Genomic DNA, 11,894 nt, shown 5'->3' with positions numbered 1-11,894 from the left:
CATGTGAAAGTTTTCAATGGATGATGGAAAATACATGGACAGATGTTAGATAGCAACAGCTACATGTCAAAAACAAAGGAAAAACACACTACAAAGGAGTTAATTAGAAAATCAAAGAAGTCATTAGATTTAGATTGGCTTGGCTTTAAGTCTTACCTCTACCACTTGCTGACTATAAAATCTTCGAGACATGGTAATTTTCTCTCCAAAAATGTATGTTAATCCATCTGCAAACTCAAGCAAATTTCTATACAAACAAAATAACATTTTTACCTAGAGGCCATAAAAAGATAATAACAAAGACAAAGAAACTTTCAAAACATAAAATTTCAGTTTCTAGTATCCATTTTTCATATAGTAGCATGCATACATATAAAATCTGGTATGAACAATATCCTTCACTGTGGAATTGTATACGCTGATATTCACATCTACAGAATGACTAATAAGAAAATTATATACAACTAACACATTTTGCTCATTTTCATTCTTGTTAGGACATTTTAGTCTTAAAACCTGTCATCCTTTAATTCCAAGGTAAGCAGTTTACTAACTGCCTGAAATTTTAAACAAAAAAAGTTGAAGTTTTCAGCTTCTAATTGTGAAATGTTGTTTTAGAATAAGACTAATATCCTCACTGAAAATAAATCCAATGAGAGTAGAAGGAAAAAACAATATAAAGCAGAAATCAAGGAAAAGAAAACTAATAGTAATTGTCCATTAGAAAAAAATAATTAAAAGCACATTTGTTGATTAAACTGATTTATTGTATGTAAACAATATTTATAATTCAATATATTAAAAAGTTGAAGATTTAAATGTTCATCTGACTTATTGCAGATGAACTATGCCAAAGCCTTTGATTGTATGGATCACAATAAACTGTGGAAAGTTCTGGAAAAGATGGGAATACCAGACCACCTGACCTGCCTCTTGAGAAATCTGTATGCAGGTCAGGAAGCAACAGTTAGAACTGTTAGAACTGTTCCATGTTAGGACATGGAACAACAGACTAGTTTCAAATTGGGAAAGGAGTACATCAAGGCTGTATATTGTCACCCTGCTTATTTATCTTATATGCAGAGATCATCATCTCTGCATCAAGCTGGAATCAAGATTGCTGGGAGAAATATCAATAACCTTAGATATGCAGATGACAACACACTTATGGCAAAAGCAAAGAGGAACTAAAGAGCTTCTTGATGAAAGTGAAAGAGGAGAGTGAAAAAGTTGGCTTTAAGCTCAACATTAGGAAAACTAAGATCATGGCATCTGGTCCCATCACTTCATGGGAAATAGATAGGGAATCAGTGTAAACAGTGGCAGACTTTATTTGGGGGGGGGCTCCCAAATCATGGCAGATGGTGACTACAGCCATGAAATTAAAAGATGCTTACTCTTTGGCAAAAAGTTATGACCAACCTAGACAGCATATTAGAAAACAGAGACATTACTTTGCCAATAAAGGTCCATCTAGTCAAGGCTATGGTTTTTCCTGTGGTCATGTATGGATGTGAGAGTTGGACTGTGAAGAAGGCTGAGCGCCGAAGAATTGATGCTTTTGAACTGTGGTGTTGGAGAAGACTCTTGAGAGTCCCTTGAATTGCAAGGAGATCCAACCGGTCCATCCTAAAGGAGATCAGTCCTGGGTATTCATTGGAAGGACTGATGCTGAAGCTGAAACTCCAATACTTTGCCCACCTGATGCAAAGAACTGACTCAAAGGATAAGACCCTGATGCTGGGAAAGATGGAAGGTGGGAGAAGAAGCTGACAGAAGAAGATGAGATGGTTGGATGGCATCACTGACTCAATGGACATGAGTTTGAGTAAACTTGGGGAGTTGGTGATGGACAGGGAGGCCTTGTGTTCTGTACTTCATGGGGTCACAAAGAGTCGTACATGACTGAGTGACTGAACTGAACTGAACTGAGTATTGCTGTATTTGTCTAATATATTAGAGAGTGTACATGAACATACAGACATTACTAGAGAACATCAAGTAATAAACTGAGTAAAGAAAAGTAACTAAATAGAAAATGTGAAAAGAAATGTATGTATTGTTAACTTGCTAAAGTATCATGTGATCTGTTTTCACTGGTGCTTGTTTCCCTCCTGTATTCCCCTTCGGGCATATCAAAATTTATGAAGCCTGCTTCGAGAAATCAAATGTTTTTGGGTTGTAAATGACTGTATTTGAATAACTTTACTCTGAATATTTCTTTAATTTATGTCACTTCTGTTATTTATGTTCTTGAAATTTTCTTGTCCATGGCATTAAAGTTTCTTATATTTACTATTATGTTTCAAATTTCTTCCATTTGTTATTTATCTCTTTATTCTGCCTACTAAAATGGTCAGTGAGCAATTTGTTCCCTTTTCCCTATAGTAACTCTATTACTTGATAATCAATCTTTACCAATTCAGTAATTACATTTTTTCTAAAAATTATATCTCATGACCAATTCCTTCGTAAAAATCTACATATACTTTAGGTGTGCATGCTCAGTCACTTCAGCCATGTCTGACACTTTACGACCCTGTGCACCACGGTCCGCCAGGTGGCATTCTATCTGTGGGATTCTCCAGACAAGAGTACTGGAATGGGTTGTCCTGTCCTCTTCCATAGGATCTTCCTGACCCAGGGATCAAACTCATGTCTCTTGCATTGCAGGTGGATTCTTTACGTGCTAAAACATTGAGGAAGCCCCAAATATATTGTGTATTCATGAGATATTGTTTTTGTTCTCACTTCAAAATCCATATGTTTAAAGCTGTGCTCATTATCTCTTATACCAAACTGACTTCCCTTCCTCCCTACATTTTTTTTTTTTTTATCATAGTACTATGATCATACTAGTTCCCAAGCTAACTATTTTTGGAACAGATATGTTTGATTCCTTCTTCATTTCATTACTTTTATGATGATAATCTAGGCAATAGACTAGTGAAAGGCACTAAGCAGGTCTAGATCAAAGTTAGCTATGATTAGGTGGTTGATGTTGATAAGTCAGTTCACATTATAGCTCTTAATATTATCATACCTGAAACAATGACAGTAGACTAAGCTGCTCTTCAAAGAGCTGACAGTACTTAAATTTTCAATCTTTAATATTTTAATAAAAATAATGGCTTAGTTTTTATTTAATTTAGTTCATCAGAGTTCTTATTTATGGTTAGTATTTGTGTGGGTGGGTGTGTTCTGTTTAGTATATATCCACTTCAAGGTAGATAGAGTGCATGCCTAAGATTTCTCCTCCATATATATGCCTTGCCAAAATGGGCAAGATATACTGCTAAGTTTACTTTTAGTAGTTTATAGAAGATTTAAACCCATTTAGAATAGTTCTTTATTTATGGAACGTGATCAAGGTTTATTTTTAATAATTATTTAATTAAATACTTGTATTTAAAACACTCTGATCTCTCTATTGTACTCCAGTGATGCTTTGCTATAAAGTCAATTGTTGGTCTATTTTCTACCCTTGCCAGCACCACATTGTTATTCTCTTTCATCTTACACAAAGTTAGCTAACTTATACAAAATGAGATAGTAGAAGTCCAACTTTATCCTTCCTCAGGATTGTCTTGGCTATTTTTAGTCCTTTGACTTTACATATTCATTTTAAGATCAGAGTTTGGAATTTAAAAAACAGTCAAAAAATAAAAATGCTTTGCACAATTCCTGATAGGATTTCATTGAAGCTGTGGTAAGTTTGGGGAAAATTGACATTTTTAAAATACTGAAACTTCTATTAAATTATATGGTATAAAAGTTTCTCTTTTCAAATATTTTCAGTTGTTTTTAGTAATATTTTATAAGTTTCTGCAGATACATCTTGCCCATTGTTTCATTAACTTTGCTTCATACTTCTCTCACTACTATCCTCAAACCTACTGGGATCACCTTTTCCCTGTCTTGGATTATATCAGCCAGATATTCTATACTTTTTCCTATTAGTTTTGAAATATTGTAACAGCTTTATATTTCAGTATTAAAAATCAATTATTATTATTATAAATCAAATAATTCATTTAAAAAATTTTCTTTTAGCTAAATTCCAGACTGACTATTGGTTTAAAAGTCCTCAATGAAGAAAAAAGTTTCCCTCTTTTCTTTTGATATCCTTAATTTAGGCCCTCTTTTCTCAGCTATTCCTTGATGTACACATTATTCCTCATAGTTGTACTCTTAACTCTGCTTTTGACCAGAGTCTATGACCTTATGTTCCTTACTTCATCAGCCAATTCTGTTTGGTGGGATATTTTCCAGATAAATTAAGCCTGACTACCTTCTTCATTGTGTGTATGGTTTACCTAAAAGAAAAAATACCACAATCTGGAAGAGCAAACCATACTCATTTATGTACTCATTTCTTTTCATGCATTGAAAGCTGATACAGACAGTCCGTGCCATTTGAATTTTCCAGGAGAGAGTCAGACAGGAGTTTCTAGGCCTCTCAAATTTCAAGGACATATGCCAGTTTTTATTGATAATTCCCTTATATTCTCTGCAAGGAATCAATGTAAGAGTTTCTGAAGCTTATCAGGCTTTGACCCAGGGATAAAATACAGATTTCCCTCTTGGATATCATCATTCCCAAAATCTCAAGGACTTGTCTTGATGCTATTTCACTTGGCTTGGAGGTAGACATGAGTGCAAGAATGGAAAGGGAAAGGAAATTGTTTAGCATTCTCTACTCACATCAGTCAATCAATAAGCCTTCTATTAGCTCTTTAGCCTTCTCTCATATGGACTAGATTTGGGGTGATGATTGCTTAATTAATTTGCCTATCATTTAGCATATCTTACATAAAATTATTAGCAAATTATTGTTAGATAATATATAAAAATTCACACTTAATATCATCTTGTATAGCAAAATGCATAACTCACATTAAATGCTCAATAAATATAGATGCAATAATCATATTATTAACACTCTGAGCTAAAAATAAGTAATCATGTGTATTAGAAAGAAGATGGAATTTAAATTATTTTTACAAAACTTGGTGTTGATCAGGTCAGTTGACTTCTGCTTATCTCAGTTTATGTGTATGAATACACCATCATGCATAACGTGTGTGGTAAACACTGAGCTTCTGTCCACCTATAATGACCTATAATTCCACCCACTATTCAATCAATACAAAATAATTGTTGAGTTTAATTTACCATAACTGTATGGTCAGACAGAAATATAAAAATAGCTTTGTTTCAGTCTTTATCATCTCAAATAGGGATATACTTTCCACTGATGAATGCAGATTCAAATCCCATGAAATCCCATTCAAATCCCAGATTCAAATCCAGGTTCAATGCACGATACTGGATGCTTGAGGCTAGTGCACTGGGACGACCCAGAGGGATGGTATGGGGAGGGAGGAGGGAGGAGGGAGGAGGGTTCAGGATGGGGAACACATGTATACCTGTGGTGGATTCATTTTGATATTTGGCAAAACTAATACAATTATGTAAAGTTTAAAAATAAAATTAAAAAAATATATATATACTAAGGGAATCCCAAGCTTATTAACTCATCTCAGTTAGGTCTAGGTTTGTTGAGCATGAGAAACCACTTAGATACACACCAAAGAATAATATATTTAAGTTTAATTGCACATAATACCAAGCCTAGAATGTTTTATTCTAAGACTTGGACATCACTCTTCAGAGTTCCACAGTTAAAGGGTAGTGTCACATTAGGAGATAAGAAACCAAAAAAGAAACTAGAAATGAAATAAGATCCATTTATACCTTTGTCTCATTTAAATTAAAGGGGTTTCATGCATCTTCTCACAATATTTCATAAGCATTAAATCTCGACAATAGTTGGACTTCTGCATCCTTTGAAGAGAGAGATAAAGCTGAAAGCTGAAATCCATTAACTTAAGCCTCTTGCATTTCTAAAAAGCAATTCAATTAGTGTTTCCCTAGGATGGTTGATCAAATGAAAACAGTTGTTGAATCCATTAAACACACAGGTCTAAACTATGTCTAGCCACATGTTCACTCTACTGAATGTGTCAGGTATGATGTTCATAGATCCCAGATTTTGATATAACCCAAAGGGAAAAGCCTGTTTCTCTTTGTAACTCAGTGTCACTTCTGAAAAAGTCATTTGTCTTTCTATTATAAAAATTTAGAGCATTACTAGGAAGCACAATCATACTTTCTTTAGTGTAAGGTGAAATACTTTCCCAAAGTAGGACAGTAATTCAAGTAAAACTCCAAGAAATAATGCATGTGTACTTCTCTTTAAGAAATCTATAGCCCCACATATCTTTAAAAAAATCCCTGATCTACTGAAATGATCTATTCAGAGAAAAGTGTACCCAGATAAAAATCAGACTACTTCTTCTGTTTAACAAAAATTTTCTCAAAACCAAAATACCATGAGATACATGTCTTATTAAGATTCAATATAAAATTCCAGGCAAGCTATTTTTAATTTCATTGAAAATGTCATAATGTCATCATAAGAACTGAATTTGAGACACAGTTTGAACATAAAAAGGAGTCTTAGCTTTCAGAAGTCCTAGGAGAAGGAGGTCTTTTGGGTGACCTCATTATTCAGTTTTAAATTTAGCAGAGGAAGAACTGACAGAGTAACAAAGACTATGGACAGAAGTGGCAGCAGTGGAAAGCAGAGACTTTTGGAAAGAATAGACTCTGTCATCATAGCAAAGAGCTCAAAACTAGAGGGCCATAGCTAAAATTTGGAGAAATCCAAGGGTTTTGTATATTTTGTCCAGAAATGACAGCATCCCCAGTCTTCTGCTTTCATTTGAGATTGTTTTTTAAAAAATGTATCCAACTTAAACATGCTGATTACAATGATGGAAGAGAATTTGTTAAAATAAAGAAAACATGTTTTTAAAACAAAATTTGAATTCAAATCATGTCATTGGAGTATTATTCTTTTTTAAATGTTATTAATGTTTTAAATTTGAAAACAGTACATGATATAAAATCTTCTGGGGTGGCTTAGACAGTAGAGAATCTGCTTGTGATGCAGGAGACCAAGGTTCGATCTCTGGGTCAGGAAGATCCCCAGGAGAAGGGAATAGCTACCCACTCCAGTATTCTTGGCTAGAGAATTCCATGGACAGAGGAGCCTGGCAGGGGTCACAAAGAGTCAGAAATGACTAAGTGACTAATGTACATAAACACACATATGAAATAAAAACATCCAGATGGGGTCACAAAGAGTCAGAAATGACTAAGTGACTAATGTACATAAACACACATATGAAATAAAAACATCCAGATAAAAAGAAAAATTACTATATTACTGTGATATTTTTGTAAAAATTCAAATTGACATGCTATCTTCATACTTATGCATTTTGAAAAAAAGATTTTATTCTCCCAAATTTACTCTTGGAAGAGCATAATGCACACAACTCTATTTTACCAATATAAAACCTAACAATCAGAGTATTTAAATTATTTAATTTAAAAAATTGTTGGACAAAGACCACAAGTAGGATACTCTTAGAGATCTTATCAAGTTTAATAGGTTTTGTTATATTCTCTTGGAGAAGGAAATGGCAACCCACTCCAGTGTTCTTGCCTGGAGAATCCCAGGGACAGGGGAGCCTGGTGGGCTGCTGTCTATGGGGTCGTACAGAGTCGGACACGACTGAAGCGACTTAGCAGCAGACTTAGCAGTTATATTCTCTAATGGAAATATTCATCATGGAATTGAATTTGAATATTTATAGTTATATGTCTACATACGAACTTCTTGGACTGCATTAAAACTTAGAATGTTTTCTCTTTCAATGCTTGTATTAAAATTAAAACTGATAACCAATTGTACATAAGAATTTTAGACAAATAATAGGTGTCCATTAGAATTTCATAACATAAAATGGAGTGTGTATATTCAATGAAAAGTGCTGCAGGTTTCTAGAAATCAGCTGTTTGTGAATCTCATTTTTTTTTAATATAGCCATGCATGCAGGAGGAGTAGTTACTTATCAGTAGCCCCCCTGAGCATAGCACCTTGCTGGAAACATGGTATATACTTAGTTCAGTTTAGTTCAGTTCAGTCGCTCAGTCATGTCCAACTCTTTGCGACCCCATGAATCGCTGTACACCAGGTCTCTCTGTCCATCACCATCTCCCAGAGTTCACTCAAATTCATGTCCATCGAGTCAGTGATCCCATCCAGCCATCTCGTTCTCTGTCGTCCCCTCTTCTTCCTGCCCCCAATCCCTCCCAGCATCAGAGTCTTTTCCAATGAGTCAACTCTTCACATGAGGTGGCCAAAGTACTGGAGTTTCAGCTTTAGCATCATTCCTTCCAAAGCACACCCAGGGCTGATCTCCTTTAGAATGGACTGGTTGGATCTCCTTGCAGTCCTGGGGACTCTCAAGTGTCTTCTCCAACACGACAGTTCAAAAGCATCAATTCTTCTTCGCTCAGCCTTCTTCACAGTCCAACTGTCAACATCCATACATGACCGCTGGAAAAACTGTAGCCTTGACTAGACGGACCTTTGTTGGCAAAGTACTGTCTCTGCTTTTCAGTATAATATCTAGGTTGGTCATAACTTTTCTTCCAAGGAGTGTCTTTTAATTTCATGGCTGCAGTCACCATCTGCAGTGATTTTGGAGCCCAGAAAAATAAAGTCTGACACTGTTTCCACTGTTTCCCCATCTATTTCCCATGAAGTGATGGGACCGGATGCCATGATCTTCATTTTCTGAATGTTGAGCTTTAAGCCAACTTTTTCACTCTCCTCTTTCACCTTCATCAAGAGGCTTTTTAGTTTCTCTTCACTTTCTGCCATAAGGGTCGTGTCATCTGCATATCTGAGGTTATTGATATTTCTCCCAGCAATCTTGATTCCAGCTTGTGCTTCTTCCAGCCCTACGTTTCTCATGATGTACTCTGCATACACTCTCAAGGGGAATTTAAAAAGTGATTAAAAAGTAAAAGATTATAATCAACCAAATGAAGGGTGGCCTGTATTTGAAACCAAGTTTACATGAAGATGTTCATGAAGCGGTTACATGGAAAAAAATCAGAATTATATGTCAGCCAATAGGAGTGTTGCATCCTATAGAAAACAATGAAACAAAGAAACTTTAGATTTTTTTTAATGTGAAAGGTTCTTTCTGTTTATAGTTAATCTCAAAGCTACTTGTTTCCTGATTTAAAAAAAAAAAAACATTGGCTCACTCCAAAACAAATCAGAGAGCCAATACTGATAAGTCAGAAGAAAAATTAGGAAGCATGACTGGTAGCATCAATTCTTGTTAAGTAGATGCAACTTGGCACTTTGAAAAAAAAAAACAGAAAGAAACAAAATTATTTAAATTTAGCATTTTGTAAATCTGTGCAAAACAGAATAGCAGTGTGTGGATCTAAAAAGGATTAAAATAACAGAACACTCTGCAGACATGAAACTGAGAATTCTTTGAAAGTGATATTATAAGTCTAAACACAAAGAATTTTTCATCACAACATATATTCCTTACAACATCCTCGAGGAGAATCAATAAAAACAAAGGAAAATAAGTTCACTTGTCTAAGACTCCTATTATTTCCAAATCTGAGGAGGTTTGTTGTATTACTATCAATACCATAAAGTAAGAGATCTTAAAAAATGATCAGATTTTAAGACAAAAATATCATTGGGGATAAAAGACATTTTATTTTATTATTATTATTTTTTTAAGTACCAAGGATCTTTATTCTTAGGTCTGATATTTAATCTGTGGCTGCAGATAATATGTCACTATTTAGAGAATAAAAGGTCCCATTATCTTCATTCAAGTCTTCAGCCACAAAGTTACACCTTATTCTCATACAAGATAAGGGTTGGTAGGGGATTAAGGAGGTACACTGAGGACAAAAGCAAAAGGGAACAAACACTTTTACAAGCATATCGTCCCAGTCACCGTGAAGGTTACGTTTCGGGTTAATTTACAAAAGTAGTGACAGAACCATGATTTCAGTGAAAATCAACATGTTATACCTTTTAAAAAACCAGAAATACTACGTCAGGCAAGCAGGCAAAATTCAGAGTATAAAAAAACGCAAGGGCTGGCTGCCCAAACAGGTATTTCCCTCAGAAAGAGGGATTTGAAAATGCTGCACAGAACCACAGGAATTAGAAGCTGAATTAGCACACCCATTTCCTCAGTTTATATATGAGGCAAGTGGGCAGACATTAACTGGTAAAGCTTACTCAGCCAGATTAAGAATGTATAGACATCCAATTCCTGGTGCCATCCGCAACTACATGTATCTAAAATACAAGGAGGTAAATATCCAGAATACATCAAACCCACTGATTTAAAGAAAACATTTCAAGGGAGGGGGTGAAGTTGTTATTATAGCATAGCAGCACATTACACATATTTAAGAGATTAAATGGAAAGAAATAATCTCTTAACGCTCAGTTTTGATCAACACAAGTTTCCAGCCAACTTTCTGATGTAGAGCAAAACAAGTATATTCTTCAATTTTCTTCTACATTTTTGGGGGCCTATCTTTCAAAACTGAGCACCGGGTATTTTTAACGTAAGTAATGGGATGTTATATGTACATTCTAATCACACATTTTAAGAATAAACAAAATGCGTATTTCAGTAATTCATAGTGTATTTATAAAATGAAAAGCTCTCTATCAAAATACACTTTTCACTGGGAAAAATAAATAAAACAGACAAATGGATCTACACAAAGTAAAAATTAACTTTGGTAGACTTCACTGTGGAGGACAGTCCATAACAAGCTTATCTGCCCTTACTCCCCCAGAGCCGATCATCTTCTGAGTTAAGATTTTAAAAATATGTTTTAATTGAGATCATTATGTTTACATTTGTTTCTCATTCCACATCATCTTCAGCCAAGCTCTGAGCACTTACAATTCTCTGACTAATCGTTGGGAGCTTAGTCAGAAGCATCTGGAACACTGGTGGCGGAAGAGTTTGTTGCAATACTTGCAGTAACTGCTGTGGCTGTCCACACACAGCAATCCCATTTGTCAGATGGTCCACACCCTTCTCATATTCACCTTGAGCTAGTAATTCTTCACCAAGCTGTATTTCTTCTAGAAAGAATTTCTGAACAGCTTCAGCATCTTTAAGGTCAGGTAACTTGAAAAGCCCAGCTCTCTCCTTGGCAAGCTTCTGTTTCTTTCTTCGTTCTCGCAGCCTGTTCTTGAAGTTGGGGTCACTCCGTCTCTTGCGGTCGAAGTAAATGCAGTAACCGATGAAAAGGACCCCGCACACGCCGGCGGCGATGGCGCTGTTCCGGCCCACCATCTTTCCACCGAGGAGCCGGGTCAGCTGCGGCGGGGCCCGCAAAGAAGCCGTTGACCGCGAAGCCTCGGATCCGAGTGCGCGGCTCAGTCCAGACGCCCGCCGCCCGCCGCGAGGGACCAAAAGACATTTTAGAATGTGAAAGGGTTAATTTATATCAGAAAGATATAAAACTTATGAATATACGTGCATCTAACAAAAGAGCCCCAAAATGTATGAAACAGAACCTGGCAGAACAGGTTGAAATAACAGGTAATTCAACAATACTACCAAAAGACACAAATAATTCCATTCTAAAAATAAGTAGAAGGTAGACAAAAAAATCTGTAAGTGTAAATACTGTTGTTGTTGTTCAGTCTCTCAGTCATGTCTGACTCTTTGTGACCCTATGGACTGCAGCATGCCAGGCTTCTCTGTCCTTCACCATCTCCCAAAGTTTGCTCAAATTCATGTCGATTGAGTTGGTGATGCCATCCAACCATTTCATCCTCTGCTGCCCGCTTCTCTTGCCTTCAATCCTTCCCAGCATCAGGCTCTTTTCTAATGAGTTAGGTGTTCACCTCAGGTGGCCAAAGTATTATATTTTCAGCTTCACATCAGTCCTTCTAATGA

General features: G+C 35.8%; 1 pseudogene across 1 annotated transcript; it reads right to left on the bottom strand.

Annotated features, from left to right (window-relative positions):
• Positions 1 to 10,602: 10,602 nt before the first annotated feature.
• On the bottom strand, positions 10,603 to 11,397 carry LOC113891288 (annotated as a pseudogene). The gene has a single exon (XR_003510713.1). The product of XR_003510713.1 is annotated as a mitochondrial import receptor subunit TOM20 homolog pseudogene (transcript).
• Between the last annotated feature and the right edge of the window lie 497 nt (positions 11,398 to 11,894).

The sequence above is a fragment of the Bos indicus x Bos taurus genome, chromosome 4, assembly GCF_003369695.1.
Source record: "Bos indicus x Bos taurus breed Angus x Brahman F1 hybrid chromosome 4, Bos_hybrid_MaternalHap_v2.0, whole genome shotgun sequence".
Taxonomy (NCBI): domain Eukaryota; kingdom Metazoa; phylum Chordata; class Mammalia; order Artiodactyla; family Bovidae; genus Bos; species Bos indicus x Bos taurus.
This window is presented reverse-complemented; position numbering and strand designations above follow the sequence as displayed.